We start from the raw sequence: 23842 nt of genomic DNA on the forward strand, positions 1-23842 counted from the left end.
ATACCAGTACAGAAACATACACAAACACACAAGGCACACTGTGACTAATAGCCAGCCTTTAGATGCAGACACATGCACACTCCCACAAACACACTTCACTGTGACACAATGCTCAGCCTGTAGCACAACACACAGACACACATACCCCCAGATGACTGTGAAAAATGCAAAGCATACACCAGCACACACCCACACACACAGTTCAATGTGAATCAATGCACAGCTTATAAAATCACACACAAATGCACACACACACATGGCTAACTGTGACAGAATGCACAGAATGGAACAGCACACACACACACAATCACACACACACCTCACTGTGATTCAATGTGCAGCCTCTACAAGAGCACTCACACATACACACGGCTCACTGTGACTGAATGCGCAGCCTATACCAGCACACACACGAAAACACACAGCTCACTGTGATTCAATGCCCAGCCTATACTTGCACACACACGCACACTCACACACACACCTCACTGTGACTCAATGCTCAGCCTATACCAGCCCAGAGGTATTCACAAACACACACAGAACTCACTGTGACTCAATGCACATTAACTTGAAGCAAACAACACACACACACACACACACACACATGGTTCTCTGTGACTCAGTTCACAGTCTATACTAGTATCACACCCACACTCACAGCTCACTGTGACTTACTGCACCACCTATATAGGCACACACATACACACAAAGCCACAGACACCCACGGCTCACTGTAACTCGATGTACATCTTGTACCGGCAAAACAAACTCACAGCCAAACTGTGACTCAATGCTCAAACTATATCAGCACATGCACACGCAAACAGCTCACTGTGAATCAATTGACAGCCTATACCATCACAAACACATAAACAGCTCACTATGAGTCAATGCATAGCCTAGTCTGCATGCATACATACAACCACACACACACACACGGCCGTGACTCAGTTCACAGTCTATACCAGCACATAATCACACATGGCTTACTGTGACAAAACACGCAACCGAACACAGCACATGTGGACACACACACACCCAGAGACACACATGACTCACTGTGACTCAATGCACTGTCCATATTTGCACAGACACACACACACAGATGGCTCACTGGGACCCTGTGCACAGCCTATACCAACAAACCCTCACAGACACTAACGGAGCACTGTGACTCAATGCATAGCCTATATCAACAGGCATACACACACACAAAAAAATACGGCAATGTGACTCTGCACAGCTTATAACAGAACACATGCATGCACACACACAAAAACAAACATGGCTCACTGATACTCAATCCACAGTCTCTAACAGCACACACACACTCACACTCAAACCTCACTGTGTCTGAATACACACTCACACAGACACTGACACACATGTCACTGTGACTCAATGCACAGCCTATCTCAGCACACACACACAGACATACAAAGCTGAGACTCAATGCCCAGTGTACACCTGAACAGACACACACACCTCACTGTGACTCAATGCACAGCCTATACCAGCACACAAACACACACATGCACACACACACACGGCTCACTGTGACTCAATGCCCAGCATAAACCTGAAAAGACACACACTATCAGACACAAACATCACTGGTTCTCATTGCGTGGCTTTTACCACTGCACATAAACACAAACTCACACACACACCTCACTGTGACTCAATGTCCAGCCTATATGTTCACACACATGCACACTCACACACACACAGCTCACAGTGAATCAATGCAAAACATATAGCCACACAACATGCACAACCACACACTAACTCAATGTGAATCAATGCATAGCCTATACCAGCACACATGCATGCACACACACAGACTCAATGCACAGTCTATAGAGTGACACACAGAAACACATGGCTCAGTGTTACACAATGCCCAGCCTCTAGCAGCACACACACACACACACACAGCCACACACATGCACGGCTCACTGTATCTCAATGTACATCTCATACCAGAACACACACACACACACACACACACAGCTCATTGTGAAACAATGCAAAATGTATACCAGCAGACATCCACACACCCACACTCACAGTTCAATGTGAATCAAGGCACAGCCTATAAAAGCACACATGCATGCACACACACACACAGCAAACTGTGACTGAATGCCCAGTATGTAACAGCACACACACACACTCATACACACCTCACTGTTAACCAGTGTGCAGCTTCTACAAGCACACTCACATACACACACGGCTCACTGTAACTGAATGTGCAGCCTATATCAGCACACACACAAACACACACAGCTCACTGTGCTTCAATGTCCAGCCTATACTTGCACACACATGAACACTCACACACACACCACACTGTGACTCAATTCTCAGCCTATGCCAGCCCAGAGGTATTCAAAAACACACACAGAGCTACTGTGACTCAATGCACATTACCTAACAGCACACACACACACACACACACAAACATACACTGCTCATTGGATTCAATGCACTGTCTAAACCAGCACACACACACACAAACACACACACATATATGACTCACTGACTCAATGCATAGCCTGTACTGGCACACACACAAGGCTTACTGTGACTCAATGCAGAGTCTACACCAGCATACAAACACATGGCTCACTGTGACTCAATGTAATGTCTATGCCAACACACACACACACAGACACATGCATGGCTCTCTCTGATTCAATGCACGTACTATACCATCACAAACACACACACACAAACACACACGCACAGTCACTGTGACACAATGAAGACCCTATACCACAACACCCATGCAAAGACACATATGCACGGCTCTTTGTGACTCTATGCACACCCTATACTATCACATACACACATTCACACATGGCTCATTGTGAATCAGTGCACAGTCTGTAGTTCCAGGTATACACACACAGACACACACCTCAGTGACTCAATGCCAAGCCCATACCATCACACACACACACACACATACACACACAGCTCACTGTGAATCAGTGTACAGTCTTCAGCTCCATGTACATACACACACAACACACCTTAGTGAATCAATGCAGAGACCATACCAGCATACACACACACATACACACACCTGAGACTCAATGCTCTGCCTATTCCAGCACACACACACACACAGGCACACACACGGCTCACTGTGGTTCAATACCAGCCTGTACCTGCACACACACACTCTCACACACACCGCCGTGTGACTCAATGCAGTTTATACCACCACACAGACACACACAAACACCTCTCTGTGACTCAATGCCAAGCCCATACAAGTAAACAGACACACACAACAATGGCTCACTGAGACTCAATGAACAGTGTATAGTAGCACATACAAACACATGGCTCATTATGAGTCAATGCATAGCCTATACCCGCACACACACACACAGAAACACACCTTAATATGGCTCAGTGTACAGCCTATAGCAGTACACACACACACATCTTACTGTGACTCATACAGACTCTACAGCACCAAATACACAAACACTAACACAGGGCTGGGATTCAATGCACAGTCCATACCAGCAAAGGCACACACACCACACCACACTGTGACTCAATGTTCAGATTATACCAGCACACACACACGGCTCACTGTGTCCTAGTGCACAGAATATAACATCACACACACACCCCACACTGTGACTCAATGCACAGCCTGTACCTACACATACACACACACACCTCACTGTGACAAAATATGCAGCCTATACCAGCACACACACACACACACCCTCAATGTTACACAATGGTCAGCCTATATCAGAACACGCAGACACACACACACATCACTCTGACTCACTGCACATCCTATACCAGTGCACTCACACACACACACACATGGCTGACTGTGAATCAATGCACACTCTATACCAGGACACACACACACACACACACACACGGCTCCCTGTGACTCAGTGCACAGGATATGCTAGCAGACATACACACACAGAGAAGCACATACGGCAAACTGTGAGTCAATCCACAGCCCATACCTCCACACACGCACATATACTGACACTCAAAAACACAGCTCAGTGTGATTCAATGCAAATCCTATACCAGAAAGTGCACACACACAGACACAAACCTCCCTATGAATCAGTGCATAGCATATAACATCACACACATACACCTCACTGTGACTCATTGTGCTGCCTCTACCTGCACACACACACACAAAAAACTCAATATGACTCAATGAGCAGGCTGTACCAGCACACATATACACACATGTGCACACAGACCTCAGTGTGCCTCAATTGTCAGCCTATACCAGAACACACAGACACACACACCTCCCACTCTGACTCAATGCACAACCTATACCAGCGTGCACACACACTCACATGGCACAGTGAATCAAGGCACAATTTTACCAGCACATGCACACACACCTCAGAGTGATTCAAAGCTCAGCCTATACCAGCAAACACACACACACAAACACAGACATGCACAGATGCAGGCCTCACTGTGACTCAATGCACAGCCTATACCAGTACACACACACACACACCAACACGCACTCACACATGGCTCACTGGTACTCAATAAATCGCCTATACCAGCACACACACACACAGCACACTGTGACTCAATGCAGTCTGTATCACCCACACTCACACACACACCCATGATTCAATAAAACCCATACCAGCACAATAAAGCCCATACCAGCACACAAAATCACATGCACACACACACACACCTGACTGTGACTGAAAAAGCTTTCTGTACCAGCACACACACACAGAAACACCTCACTGAGACTCAATGCACTGCCTATACAAGCAAACACTTAAACACACAGCTCACAGTGAATCAATACGGAGTCTATACCAGCACACACACAGACACACACAGAGCCCACTCTGTCTCAATGGTCATTCAGTGCTAGCACACACACACACACACACAGATACACACACACACACTCGTTCATGTCAAAGTGGATAAAAACACAGTCCACACCATCACAGACACACACACACTGCACTACTAACTGTGACTCAATGCACAGTATACACCAGCAAATACACACACACACATACACACACATCTCCTACACATTTAACTGTGACTCAGTGCTGTGACTATACCAGCTCCCCACACACACATGGTTCACCATGACTCAATGCAGAGCCAATAACTGTACACACACACAAACATACACACACATATGGCTCAGTTTGACCTAACGAAGAGTCTGTAGCACCACATACACACATGAACACCTCAGTGACTCAGTGTTCAGCCTGTACCATCACACACACACACACATACAAAAATACACATACACACAAAAATACGGCTTGCTGTGATTCAATGCACAGCCTATTACACCACACAGAGACACCCATCTCTCTGACTCAAACCGCAGCCTGTACCTGCACATACACACACAAAGACCCACCTTCTGTGACTCAATTCACAGCCTACTGCAGCACACACACACACAAACATAACCATCACTGTGACTCAATGTACCTCCTATACCAGCATACACACATGGCTCACTGTGGATCAATGCACAGCCTATACAAGAACACACAAACACACACTCACACATAACTGACTGTGACTCAGGGAACCACCTATAGCAGCACACACACACACACACACAAACATACACGGCTCTCTTGGATTCAATGCACTACACATACCAGCACACACACACACACACACACACACACACACACACATATGACTCACTGACTCAATGCATAGCCTGTACTGGCACACACACAAGGCTTACTGTGACTCAAGGCAGAGTCTACACCAGCATACAAACACATGGCTCACTGTGACGCAATGTAATGCCTATGCCAGCACACACACACAGAGACACATGCATGGCTCTCTCTTATTCAATGCACACACTATACCATCACAAACACAAACACACACACACACGCACAGTCACTGTGCCACAGTACACAGCCTATACCACAACACCCATGCAAAGACACATATGCACGGCTCTTTGTGACTCTATGCACACCCTATACTATCACATACACACATTCACACATGGCTCGTTGTGAATCAGTGCACAGTCTGTAGTTCCAGGTATACACACACAGACACACACCTCAGTGATTCAATGAAAAGCCCATACCATCACACACACACACACATACACACACAGCTCACTGTGAATCAGTATACGGTCTTCAGCTCCATGTACATACACACACAACACACCTTAGTGAATTAATGCAGAGACCATACCAGCATACACACACACATACACACACCTGAGACTCAATGCTCTGCCTATTGCAGCACACACACACACACACACACACACAGCTCACTGTGATTCAATACCAGCCTGTACCTGCACACACACACACTCTCACACACCCCGCCGTGTGACTCAATGCAGCTTATACCACCACACAGACACACACACACACACACACACCTCACTGTGACTCAATGCCAAGCCCATACAAGTAAACAGACACACACAACCATGGCTCACTGAGACTCAATGAACAGTGTACACTAACACATACAAACACATGGCTCAATGTGAGTCAATGCATAGCCTATACCCGCACACACATACACAGAAACACACCTTAATGTGGCTCAGTGCACAGCCTATAGCAGTACACACACACACACACACCGCTCACTGATTCAATGCAAATCCCTTATCAGCATACACATACACATACACTCACCTAGGTGTGACTCAATTCTCAGCCTATAGCAGCACACACACACACCTTACTGTGACTCATGCAGACTCTACAGCACCAAATACACAAACATTAACACAGGGCTGGGATTCAATGCACAGTCCATACCAGCAAAGGCACACACACCACACCACACTGTGACTCAATGCTCAGATTATACCAGCACACACACATGGCTCACTGTGTCCTAGTGCACAGCATATAACATCACACACACACCCCACACTGTGACTCAATGCACAGCCTGTACCTACACATACACATACACACACCTCACTGTGACAAAAAGTGCAGCCTATGCCAGCACACACATACACCTCAAGGTGACACAATGGTCAGCCTATACCAGAACACGCAGACACACACACATCACTGTGACTCAATGCACAGACTATACCAGCGTGCACACAAACACACAGCACTGTGACTCAATGTACAATGTATACCAAAACACACAAGCATACACACACACCTCAGTGAGACTCAATGCACAGCCTATACCAGCACCACACATACACACCTGCACAGATACAGGGTTCGCTGTGACTCAATGCACAACCTACAGAAGAACACACACACATACCAACATGCACACACACATGGCTGACCGTGACTCAATCAATCGTCTATACCAGCACACACACACACGACTCACTGTGACTCAATGCAGTCTTTAGCACAACAAACACAGACACACACACCCATTGAATCAATGAAAGCCCACCAACACACAACACACCCATGGCTCCGTGTTACACAATGCGCAGCCTCTAGCAGCACACACACACACACAGCCACACATATGCACGGCTCACTGTATCTCAATGTACATCTTATACCGGAACACACACACACACACACACATACACGGCCACACACCACACTGTGACTCAAAGTTCAGAATATACCAGCATGCACACATGAAAACAGCTCACTCACACTCAGTGCATGGCTTATACCATCACGAAACACACACGTGTATCACTATGTGTCAATGCATAAACTATACCAGCATTCACACACACAAACACGGCCATGACTCAGTTCACAGACTTTACAAGCACACACACACACATGGCTCACTGTCACCCAATAACCAGCCTATGCCAGGACAGACACACAAACACACCTCACTGTGAATGAATGCACAGCCTATACCAGTACAGAAACATACACAAACACACAAGGCACACTGTGACTAATAGCCAGCCTTTAGATGCAGACACATGCACACTCCCACAAACACACTTCACTGTGACACAATGCTCAGCCTGTAGCACAACACACAGACACACATACCCCCAGATGACTGTGAAAAATGCAAAGCATACACCAGCACACACCCACACACACAGTTCAATGTGAATCAATGCACAGCTTATAAAATCACACACAAATGCACACACACACATGGCTAACTGTGACAGAATGCACAGAATGGAACAGCACACACACACACAATCACACACACACCTCACTGTGATTCAATGTGCAGCCTCTACAAGAGCACTCACACATACACACGGCTCACTGTGACTGAATGCGCAGCCTATACCAGCACACACACGAAAACACACAGCTCACTGTGATTCAATGCCCAGCCTATACTTGCACACACACGCACACTCACACACACACCTCACTGTGACTCAATGCTCAGCCTATACCAGCCCAGAGGTATTCACAAACACACACAGAACTCACTGTGACTCAATGCACATTAACTTGAAGCAAACAACACACACACACACACACACACATGGTTCTCTGTGACTCAGTTCACAGTCTATACTAGTATCACACCCACACTCACAGCTCACTGTGACTTACTGCACCACCTATATAGGCACACACATACACACAAAGCCACAGACACCCACGGCTCACTGTAACTCGGTGTACATCTTGTACCGGCAAAACAAACTCACAGCCAAACTGTGACTCAATGCTCAAACTATATCAGCACATGCACACGCAAACAGCTCACTGTGAATCAATTGACAGCCTATACCATCACAAACACATAAACAGCTCACTATGAGTCAATGCATAGCCTAGTCTGCATGCATACACACACCCACACACACACACACGGCCGTGACTCAGTTCACAGTCTATACCAGCACATAATCACACATGGCTTACTGTGACAAAACACGCAACCGAACACAGCACATGTGGACACACACACACCCAGAGACACACATGACTCACTGTGACTCAATGCACTGTCCATATTTGCACAGACACACACACACAGATGGCTCACTGGGACCCTGTGCACAGCCTATACCAACAAACCCTCACAGACACTAACGGAGCACTGTGACTCAATGCATAGCCTATATCAACAGGCATACACACACACAAAAAAATACGGCAATGTGACTCTGCACAGCTTATAACAGAACACATGCATGCACACACACAAAAACAAACATGGCTCACTGATACTCAATCCACAGTCTCTAACAGCACACACACACTCACACTCAAACCTCACTGTGTCTGAATACACACTCACACAGACACTGACACACATGTCACTGTGACTCAATGCACAGCCTATCTCAGCACACACACACAAACATACAAAGCTGAGACTCAATGCCCAGTGTACACCTGAACAGACACACACACCTCACTGTGACTCAATGCACAGCCTATACCAGCACACAAACACACACATGCACACACACACACGGCTCACTGTGACTCAATGCCCAGCATAAACCTGAAAAGACACACACTATCAGACACAAACATCACTGGTTCTCATTGCGTGGCTTTTACCACTGCACATAAACACAAACTCACACACACACCTCACTGTGATTCAATGTCCAGCCTATATGTTCACACACATGCACACTCACACACACACAGCTCACAGTGAATCAATGCAAAACATATAGCCACACAACATGCACAACCACACACTAACTCAATGTGAATCAATGCATAGCCTATACCAGCACACATGCATGCACACACACGGACACAATGCACAGTCTATAGAGTGACACACAGAAACACATGGCTCAGTGTTACACAATGCCCAGCCTCTAGCAGCGCACACACACACACACACAGCCACACACATGCACGGCTCACTGTATCTCAATGTACATCTCATACCAGAACACACACACACACACACACACACAGCTCATTGTGAAACAATGCAAAATGTATACCAGCAGACATCCACACACCCACACTCACAGTTCAATGTGAATCAAGGCACAGCCTATAAAAGCACACATGCATGCACACACACACACAGCAAACTGTGACTGAATGCCCAGTATGTAACAGCACACACACACACTCATACACACCTCACTGTTAACCAGTGTGCAGCTTCTACAAGCACACTCACATACACACACGGCTCACTGTAACTGAATGTGCAGCCTATATCAGCACACACACAAACACACACAGCTCACTGTGCTTCAATGTCCAGCCTATACTTGCACACACATGAACACTCACACACACACCACACTGTGACTCAATTCTCCGCCTATGCCAGCCCAGAGGTATTCAAAAACACACACAGAGCTACTGTGACTCAATGCACATTACCTAACAGCACACACACACACACACACACACAAACATACACTGCTCATTGGATTCAATGCACTGTCTAAACCAGCACACACACACACAAACACACACACATATATGACTCACTGACTCAATGCATAGCCTGTACTGGCACACACACAAGGCTTACTGTGACTCAATGCAGAGTCTACACCAGCATAGAAACACATGGCTCACTGTGACTCAATGTAATGTCTATGCCAACACACACACACACAGACACATGCATGGCTCTCTCTGATTCAATGCACGTACTATACCATCACAAACACACACACACAAACACACACGCACAGTCACTGTGACACAATGAAGACCCTATACCACAACACCCATGCAAAGACACATATGCACGGCTCTTTGTGACTCTATGCACACCCTATACTATCACATACACACATTCACACATGGTTCATTGTGAATCAGTGCACAGTCTGTAGTTCCAGGTATACACACACAGACACACACCTCAGTGACTCAATGCCAAGCCCATACCATCACACACACACACACATACACACACAGCTCACTGTGAATCAGTGTACAGTCTTCAGCTCCATGTACATACACACACAACACACCTTAGTGAATCAATGCAGAGACCATACCAGCATACACACACACATACACACACCTGAGACTCAATGCTCTGCCTATTCCAGCACACACACACACACAGGCACACACACGGCTCACTGTGGTTCAATACCAGCCTGTACCTGCACACACACACTCTCACACACACCGCCGTGTGACTCAATGCAGTTTATACCACCACACAGACACACACAAACACCTCTCTGTGACTCAATGCCAAGCCCATACAAGTAAACAGACACACACAACAATGGCTCACTGAGACTCAATGAACAGTGTATAGTAGCACATACAAACACATGGCTCATTATGAGTCAATGCATAGCCTATACCCGCACACACACACACAGAAACACACCTTAATATGGCTCAGTGTACAGCCTATAGCAGTACACACACACACATCTTACTGTGACTCATGCAGACTCTACAGCACCAAATACACAAACACTAACACAGGGCTGGGATTCAATGCACAGTCCATACCAGCAAAGGCACACACACCACACCACACTGTGACTCAATGCTCAGATTATACCAGCACACACACACGGCTCACTGTGTCCTAGTGCACAGAATATAACATCACACACACACCCCACACTGTGACTCAATGCACAGCCTGTACCTACACATACACACACACACCTCACTGTGACAAAATATGCAGCCTATACCAGCACACACACACACACACCCTCAATGTTACACAATGGTCAGCCTATATCAGAACACGCAGACACACACACACATCACTCTGACTCACTGCACATCCTATACCAGTGCACTCACACACACACACACATGGCTGACTGTGAATCAATGCACACTCTATACCAGGACACACACACACACACACACACACACGGCTCCCTGTGACTCAGTGCACAGGATATGCTAGCAGACATACACACACAGAGAAGCACATACGGCAAACTGTGAGTCAATCCACAGCCCATACCTCCACACACGCACATATACTGACACTCAAAAACACAGCTCAGTGTGATTCAATGCAAATCCTATACCAGAAAGTGCACACACACAGACACAAACCTCCCTATGAATCAGTGCATAGCATATAACATCACACACATACACCTCACTGTGACTCATTGTGCTGCCTCTACCTGCACACACACACACAAAAAACTCAATATGACTCAATGAGCAGGCTGTACCAGCACACATATACACACATGTGCACACAGACCTCAGTGTGCCTCAATTGTCAGCCTATACCAGAACACACAGACACACACACCTCCCACTCTGACTCAATGCACAACCTATACCAGCGTGCACACACACTCACATGGCACAGTGAATCAAGGCACAATTTTACCAGCACATGCACACACACCTCAGAGTGATTCAAAGCTCAGCCTATACCAGCAAACACACACACACAAACACAGACATGCACAGATGCAGGCCTCACTGTGACTCAATGCACAGCCTATACCAGTACACACACACACACACCAACACGCACTCACACATGGCTCACTGGTACTCAATAAATCGCCTATACCAGCACACACACACACAGCACACTGTGACTCAATGCAGTCTGTATCACCCACACTCACACACACACCCATGATTCAATAAAACCCATACCAGCACAATAAAGCCCATACCAGCACACAAAATCACATGCACACACACACACACCTGACTGTGACTGAAAAAGCTTTCTGTACCAGCACACACACACAGAAACACCTCACTGAGACTCAATGCACTGCCTATACGAGCAAACACTTAAACACACAGCTCACAGTGAATCAATACGGAGTCTATACCAGCACACACACAGACACACACAGAGCCCACTCTGTCTCAATGGTCATTCAGTGCTAGCACACACACACACACACAGATACACACACACACACTTGTTCATGTCAAAGTGGATAAAAACACAGTCCACACCATCACAGACACACACACACTGCACTACTAACTGTGACTCAATGCACAGTATACACCAGCAAATACACACACACACATACACACACATCTCCTACACATTTAACTGTGACTCAGTGCTGTGACTATACCAGCTCCCCACACACACATGGTTCACCATGACTCAATGCAGAGCCAATAACTGTACACACACACAAACATACACACACATATGGCTCAGTTTGACCTAACGAAGAGTCTGTAGCACCACATACACACATGAACACCTCAGTGACTCAGTGTTCAGCCTGTACCATCACACACACACACACATACAAAAATACACATACACACAAAAATACGGCTTGCTGTGATTCAATGCACAGCCTATTACACCACACAGAGACACCCATCTCTCTGACTCAAACCGCAGCCTGTACCTGCACATACACACACAAAGACCCACCTTCTGTGACTCAATTCACAGCCTACTGCAGCACACACACACACAAACATAACCATCACTGTGACTCAATGTACCTCCTATACCAGCATACACACATGGCTCACTGTGGATCAATGCACAGCCTATACAAGAACACACAAACACACACTCACACATAACTGACTGTGACTCAGGGAACCACCTATAGCAGCACACACACACACACACACACAAACATACACGGCTCTCTTGGATTCAATGCACTGCACATACCAGCACACACACACACACACACACACACACGCATATATGACTCACTGACTCAATGCATAGCCTGTACTGGCACACACACAAGGCTTATTGTGACTCAAGGCAGAGTCTACACCAGCATACAAACACATGGCTCACTGTGATGCAATGTAATGCCTATGCCAGCACACACACACAGAGACACATGCATGGCTCTCTCTTATTCAATGCACACATTATACCATCACAAACACAAACACACACACACACGCACAGTCACTGTGCCACAGTACACAGCCTATACCACAACACCCATGCAAAGACACATATGCACGGCTCTTTGTGACTCTATGCACACCCTATACTATCACATACACACATTCACACATGGCTCGTTGTGAATCAGTGCACAGTCTGTCGTTCCAGGTATACACACACAGACACACACCTCAGTGATTCAATGAAAAGCCCATACCATCACACACACACACACATACACACACAGCTCACTGTGAATCAGTATACGGTCTTCAGCTCCATGTACATACACACACAACACACCTTAGTGAATTAATGCAGAGACCATACCAGCATACACACACACATACACACACCTGAGACTCAATGCTCTGCCTATTGCAGCACACACACACACACACACACACAGCTCACTGTGATTCAATACCAGCCTGTACCTGCACACACACACACTCTCACACACCCCGCCATGTGACTCAATGCAGCTTATACCACCATACAGACACACACACACACCTCACTGTGACTCAATGCCAAGCCCATACAAGTAAACAGACACACACAACCATGGCTCACTGAGACTCAATGAACAGTGTATACTAGCACATACAAACACATGGCTCAATGTGAGTCAATGCATAGCCTATACCCGCACACACATACACAGAAACACACCTTAATGTGGCTCAGTGCACAGCCTATAGCAGTACACACACACACACACACCGCTCACTGATTCAATGCAAATCCCTTATCAGCATACACATACACATACACTCACCTAGGTGTGACTCAATTCTCAGCCTATAGCAGCACACACACACACCTTACTGTGACTCATGCAGACTCTACAGCACCAAATACACAAACATTAACACAGGGCTGGGATTCAATGCACAGTCCATACCAGCAAAGGCACACACACCACACCACACTGTGACTCAATGCTCAGATTATACCAGCACACACACATGGCTCACTGTGTCCTAGTGCACAGCATATAACATCACACACACACCCCACACTGTGACTCAATGCACAGCCTGTACCTACACATACACACACACACACCTCACTGTGACAAAAAGTGCAGCCTATGCCAGCAAACACACACACCTCAATGTGACACAATGGTCAGCCTATACCAGAACACGCAGACACACATACATCACTGTGACTCAATGCACAGACTATACCAGCTTGCACACAAACACACAGCACTGTGACTCAATGTACAATGTATACCAAAACACACAAGCATACACACACACCTCAGTGTGACTCAATGCACAGCCTATACCAGCACCACACATACACACCTGCACAGATACAGGGTTCGCTGTGACTCAATGCACAACCTACAGAAGAACACACACACATACCAACATGCACACACACATGGCTGACCGTGACTCAATCAATCGTCTATACCAGCACACACACACACGACTCACTGTGACTCAATGCAGTCTTTAGCACAACAAACACAGACACACACACCCATTGAATCAATGAAAGCCCACCAACACACAACACACTCATGGCTCCGTGTTACACAATGCGCAGCCTCTAGCAGCACACACACACACACAGCCACAAATATGCACGGCTCACTGTATCTCAATGTACATCTTATACCGGAACACACACACACACACACACACATACACGGCCACACACCACACTGTGACTCAAAGTTCAGAATATACCAGCATGCACACATGAAAACAGCTCACTCACACTCAGTGCATGGCTTATACCATCACGAAACACACACGTGTATCACTATGTGTCAATGCATAAACTATACCAGCATTCACACACACAAACACGGCCATGACTCAGTTCACAGACTTTACAAGCACACACACACACATGGCTCACTGTCACCCAATAACCAGCCTATGCCAGGACAGACACACAAACACACCTCACTGTGAATGAATGCACAGCCTATACCAGTACAGAAACATACACAAACACACAAGGCACACTGTGACTAATAGCCAGCCTTTAGATGCAGACACATGCACACTCCCACAAACACACTTCACTGTGACACAATGCTCAGCCTGTAGCACAACACACAGACACACATACCCCCAGATGACTGTGAAAAATGCAAAGCATACACCAGCACACACCCACACACACAGTTCAATGTGAATCAATGCACAGCTTATAAAATCACACACAAATGCACACACACACATGGCTAACTGTGACAGAATGCACAGAATGGAACAGCACACACACACACAATCACACACACACCTCACTGTGATTCAATGTGCAGCCTCTACAAGAGCACTCACACATACACACGGCTCACTGTGACTGAATGCGCAGCCTATACCAGCACACACACGAAAACACACAGCTCACTGTGATTCAATGCCCAGCCTATACTTGCACACACACGCACACTCACACGCACACCTCACTGTGACTCAATGCTCAGCCTATACCAGCCCAGAGGTATTCACAAACACACACAGAGCTCACTGTGACTCAATGCACATTAACTTGAAGCAAACAACACACACACACACACACACACACACATGGTTCTCTGTGACTCAGTTCACAGTCTATACTAGCATCACGCCCACACTCACAGCTCACTGTGACTTACTGCACCACCTATATAGGCACACACATACACACAAAGCCACAGACACCCACGGCTCACTGTAACTCGGTGTACATCTTGTACCGGCAAAACAAACTCACAGCCAAACTGTGACTCAATGCTCAAACTATATCAGCACATGCACACGCAAACAGCTCACTGTGAATCAATTGACAGCCTATATCATCACAAACACATAAACAGCTCACTATGAGTCAATGCATAGCCTAGTCTGCATGCATACACACACACACACAGACACACGGCCGTGACTCAGTTCACAGTCTATACCAGCACATAATCACACATGGCTTACTGTGACAAAACACGCAACCGAACACAGCACATGTGGACACACACACACCCAGAGATACACATGACTCATTGTGACGCAATGCACTGTCCATATTTGCACAGACACACACACACAGATGGCTCACTGGGACCCTGTGCACAGCCTATACCAACAAACCCTCACAGACACTAACGGAGCACTGTGATTCAATGCATAGCCTATATCAACAGGCATACACACACACAAAAAAATACGGCAATGTGACTCTGCACAGCTTATAACAGAACACATGCATGCACACACACAAAAACAAACATGGCTCACTGATACTCAATCCACAGTCTCTAACAGCACACACACACTCACACTCAAACCTCACTGTGTCTGAATACACACTCACACAGACACTGACACACATGTCACTGTGACTCAATGCACAGCCTATCTCAGCACACACACACAGACATACAAAGCTGAGACTCAATGCCCAGTGTACACCTGAACAGACACACACACCTCACTGTGACTCAATGCACAGCCTATACCAGCACACAAACACACACATGCACACACACACACGGCTCACTGTGACTCAATGCCCAGCATAAACCTGAAAAGACACACACTATCAGACACAAACATCACTGGTTCTCATTGCGTGGCTTTTACCACTGCACATAAACACAAACTCACACACACACCTCACTGTGACTCACTGTCCAGCCTATATGTTCACACACATGCACACTCACACACACACAGTTCACAGTGAATCAATGCAAAACATATAGCCACACAACATGCACAACCACACACTAACTCAATGTGAATCAATGCATAGCCTATACCAGCACACATGCATGCACACAGACAGACTCAATGCACAGTCTATAAAGTGACACACAGAAACACATGGCTCAGTGTTACACAATGCCCAGCCTCTAGCAGCACACACACACACACACACAGCCACACACATGCACGGCTCACTGTATCTCAATGTACATCTCATACCAGAACACACACACACACACACACACACAGCTCATTGTGAAACAATGCAAAATGTATACCAGCAGACATCCACACACCCACACTCACAGTTCAATGTGAATCAAAGCACAGCCTATAAAAGCACACATGCATGCACACACACACACAGCAAACTGTGACTGAATGCCCAGTATGTAACAGCACACACACACACTCATACACACCTCACTGTTAACCAGTGTGCAGCTTCTACAAGCACACTCACATACACACACGGCTCACTGTAACTGAATGTGCAGCCTATATCAGCACACACACAAACACACACAGCTCACTGTGCTTCAATGTCCAGCCTATACTTGTACACACATGAACACTCACACACACACCACACTGTGACTCAATTCTCAGCCTATGCCAGCCCAGAGGTATTCAAAAACACACACAGAGCTACTGTGACTCAATGCACATTACCTAACAGCACACACACACACACAGAAACATACACTGTTCATTGGACTCAATGCACTGTCTAAACCAGCACACACACACACACAAACACACACACATATATGACTCACTGACTCAATGCACAACCTGTACTGGCACACACACAAGGCTTACTGTGACTCAATGCAGAGTCTACACCAACATACAAACACATGGCTCACTGTGACTCAATGTAATGTCTATGCCAGCACACACACACAGAGACACATGCATGGCTCTCTCTGATTCAATGCACGTACTATACCATCACAAACACACAGACACACACACACGCACAGTCACTGTGACACAATGCAGAGCCTATACCACAACACCCATGCAAAGACACATATGCACGGCTCTTTGTGACTCTATGCACACCCTATACTATCACATACACACATTCACACATGGCTCATTGTGAATCAGTGCACAGTCTGTAGTTCCAGATATACACACACAGACACACACCTCAGTGACTCAATGCCAAGCCCATACCATCACACACACACACACATACACACACAGCTCACTGTGAATCAGTATACGGTCTTCAGCTCCATGTACATACACACACAACACACCTTAGTGAATCAATGCAGAGACCATACCAGCATACACACACACATACACACACCTGAGACTCAATGCTCTGCCTATTCCAGCACACACACACACACAGGCACACACACGGCTCACTGTGGTTCAATACCAGCCTGTACCTGCACACACACACTCTCACACACACCGCCGTGTGACTCAATGCAGTTTATACCACCACACAGACACACACAAACACCTCTCTGTGACTCAATGCCAAGCCCATACAAGTAAACAGACACACACAACCATGGCTCACTGAGACTCAATGAACAGTGTATAGTAGCACATACAAACACATGGCTCATTATGAGTCAATGCATAGCCTATACCCGCACACACACACACAGAAACACACCTTAATATGGCTCAGTGTACAGCCTATAGCAGTACACACACACACATCTTACTGTGACTCATGCAGACTCTACAGCACCAAATACACAAACACTAACACAGGGCTGGGATTCAATGCACAGTCCATACCAGCAAAGGCACACACACCACACCACACTGTGACTCAATGTTCAGATTATACCAGCACACACACACGGCTCACTGTGTCCTAGTGCACAGAATATAACATCACACACACAACCCACACTGTGACTCAATGCACAGCCTGTACCTACACATACACACACACACCTCACTGTGACAAAATATGCAGCCTATACCAGCACACACACACACACACCCTCAATGTTACACAATGGTCAGCCTATATCAGAACACGCAGACACACACACACATCACTCTGACTCACTGCACATCCTATACCAGTGCACTCACACACACACACACATGGCTGACTGTGAATCAATGCACACTCTATACCAGGACACACACACACACACACACACACACGGCTCCCTGTGACTCAGTGCACAGGATATGCTAGCAGACATACACACACAGAGAAGCACATACGGCAAACTGTGAGTCAATCCACAGCCCATACCTCCACACACGCACATATACTGACACTCAAAAACACAGCTCAGTGTGATTCAATGCAAATCCTATACCAGAAAGTGCACACACACAGACACAAACCTCCCTATGAATCAGTGCATAGCATATAACATCACACACATACACCTCACTGTGACTCATTGTGCTGCCTCTACCTGCACACACACACACAAAAAACTCAATATGACTCAATGAGCAGGCTGTACCAGCACACATATACACACATGTGCACACAGACCTCAGTGTGCCTCAATTGTCAGCCTATACCAGAACACACAGACACACACACCTCCCACTCTGACTCAATGCACAACCTATACCAGCGTGCACACACACTCACATGGCACAGTGAATCAAGGCACAATTTTACCAGCACATGCACACACACCTCAGAGTGATTCAAAGCTCAGCCTATACCAGCAAACACACACACACAAACACAGACATGCACAGATGCAGGCCTCACTGTGACTCAATGCACAGCCTATACCAGTACACACACACACACACCAACACGCACTCACACATGGCTCACTGGTACTCAATAAATCGCCTATACCAGCACACACACACACAGCACACTGTGACTCAATGCAGTCTGTATCACCCACACTCACACACACACCCATGATTCAATAAAACCCATACCAGCACAATAAAGCCCATACCAGCACACAAAATCACATGCACACACACACACACCTGACTGTGACTGAAAAAGCTTTCTGTACCAGCACACACACACAGAAACACCTCACTGAGACTCAATGCACTGCCTATACGAGCAAACACTTAAACACACAGCTCACAGTGAATCAATACGGAGTCTATACCAGCACACACACAGACACACACAGAGCCCACTCTGTCTCAATGGTCATTCAGTGCTAGCACACACACACACACACAGATACACACACACACACTCGTTCATGTCAAAGTGGATAAAAACACAGTCCACACCATCACAGACACACACACACTGCACTACTAACTGTGACTCAATGCACAGTATACACCAGCAAATACACACACACACATACACACACATCTCCTACACATTTAACTGTGACTCAGTGCTGTGACTATACCAGCTCCCCACACACACATGGTTCACCATGACTCAATGCAGAGCCAATAACTGTACACACACACAAACATACACACACATATGGCTCAGTTTGACCTAACGAAGAGTCTGTAGCACCACATACACACATGAACACCTCAGTGACTCAGTGTTCAGCCTGTACCATCACACACACACACACATACAAAAATACACATACACACAAAAATACGGCTTGCTGTGATTCAATGCACAGCCTATTACACCACACAGAGACACCCATCTCTCTGACTCAAACCGCAGCCTGTACCTGCACATACACACACAAAGACCCACCTTCTGTGACTCAATTCACAGCCTACTGCAGCACACACACACACAAACATAACCATCACTGTGACTCAATGTACCTCCTATACCAGCATACACACATGGCTCACTGTGGATCAATGCACAGCCTATACAAGAACACACAAACACACACTCACACATAACTGACTGTGACTCAGGGAACCACCTATAGCAGCACACACACACACACACACACACAAACATACACGGCTCTCTTGGATTCAATGCACTGCACATACCAGCACACACACACACACACACACACACACACACACACGCATATATGACTCACTGACTCAATGCATAGCCTGTACTGGCACACACACAAGGCTTATTGTGACTCAAGGCAGAGTCTACACCAGCATACAAACACATGGCTCACTGTGATGCAATGTAATGCCTATGCCAGCACACACACACAGAGACACATGCATGGCTCTCTCTTATTCAATGCACACACTATACCATCACAAACACAAACACACACACACACGCACAGTCACTGTGCCACAGTACACAGCCTATACCACAACACCCATGCAAAGACACATATGCACGGCTCTTTGTGACTCTATGCACACCCTATACTATCACATACACACATTCACACATGGCTCGTTGTGAATCAGTGCACAGTCTGTCGTTCCAGGTATACACACACAGACACACACCTCAGTGATTCAATGAAAAGCCCATACCATCACACACACACACACATACACACACAGCTCACTGTGAATCAGTATACGGTCTTCAGCTCCATGTACATACACACACAACACACCTTAGTGAATTAATGCAGAGACCATACCAGCATACACACACACATACACACACCTGAGACTCAATGCTCTGCCTATTGCAGCACACACACACACACACACACACAGCTCACTGTGATTCAATACCAGCCTGTACCTGCACACACACACACTCTCACACACCCCGCCATGTGACTCAATGCAGCTTATACCACCATACAGACACACACACACACCTCACTGTGACTCAATGCCAAGCCCATACAAGTAAACAGACACACACAACCATGGCTCACTGAGACTCAATGAACAGTGTACACTAACACATACAAACACATGGCTCAATGTGAGTCAATGCATAGCCTATACCCGCACACACATACACAGAAACACACCTTAATGTGGCTCAGTGCACAGCCTATAGCAGTACACACACACACACACACCGCTCACTGATTCAATGCAAATCCCTTATCAGCATACACATACACATACACTCACCTAGGTGTGACTCAATTCTCAGCCTATAGCAGCACACACACACACCTTACTGTGACTCATGCAGACTCTACAGCACCAAATACACAAACATTAACACAGGGCTGGGATTCAATGCACAGTCCATACCAGCAAAGGCACACACACCACACCACACTGTGACTCAATGCTCAGATTATACCAGCACACACACATGGCTCACTGTGTCCTAGTGCACAGCATATAACATCACACACACACCCCACACTGTGACTCAATGCACAGCCTGTACCTACACATACACATACACACACCTCACTGTGACAAAAAGTGCAGCCTATGCCAGCACACACATACACCTCAAGGTGACACAATGGTCAGCCTATACCAGAACACGCAGACACACACACATCACTGTGACTCAATGCACAGACTGTACCAGCGTGCACACAAACACACAGCACTGTGACTCAATGTACAATGTATACCAAAACACACAAGCATACACACACACCTCAGTGAGACTCAATGCACAGCCTATACCAGCACCACACATACACACCTGCACAGATACAGGGTTCGCTGTGACTCAATGCACAACCTACAGAAGAACACACACACATACCAACATGCACACACACATGGCTGACCGTGACTCAATCAATCGTCTATACCAGCACACACACACACGACTCACTGTGACTCAATGCAGTCTTTAGCACAACAAACACAGACACACACACCCATTGAATCAATGAAAGCCCACCAACACACAACACACCCATGGCTCCGTGTTACACAATGCGCAGCCTCTAGCAGCACACACACACACACAGCCACACATATGCACGGCTCACTGTATCTCAATGTACATCTTATACCGGAACACACACACACACACACACATACACGGCCACACACCACACTGTGACTCAAAGTTCAGAATATACCAGCATGCACACATGAAAACAGCTCACTCACACTCAGTGCATGGCTTATACCATCACGAAACACACACGTGTATCACTATGTGTCAATGCATAAACTATACCAGCATTCACACACACAAACACGGCCATGACTCAGTTCACAGACTTTACAAGCACACACACACACATGGCTCACTGTCACCCAATAACCAGCCTATGCCAGGACAGACACACAAACACACCTCACTGTGAATGAATGCACAGCCTATACCAGTACAGAAACATACACAAACACACAAGGCACACTGTGACTAATAGCCAGCCTTTAGATGCAGACACATGCACACTCCCACAAACACACTTCACTGTGACACAATGCTCAGCCTGTAGCACAACACACAGACACACATACCCCCAGATGACTGTGAAAAATGCAAAGCATACACCAGCACACAC

The sequence above is a fragment of the Grampus griseus genome (assembly GCF_964374135.1).
Source record: "Grampus griseus genome assembly, chromosome: Y".
NCBI classification, from domain to species: Eukaryota; Metazoa; Chordata; class Mammalia; order Artiodactyla; family Delphinidae; genus Grampus; species Grampus griseus.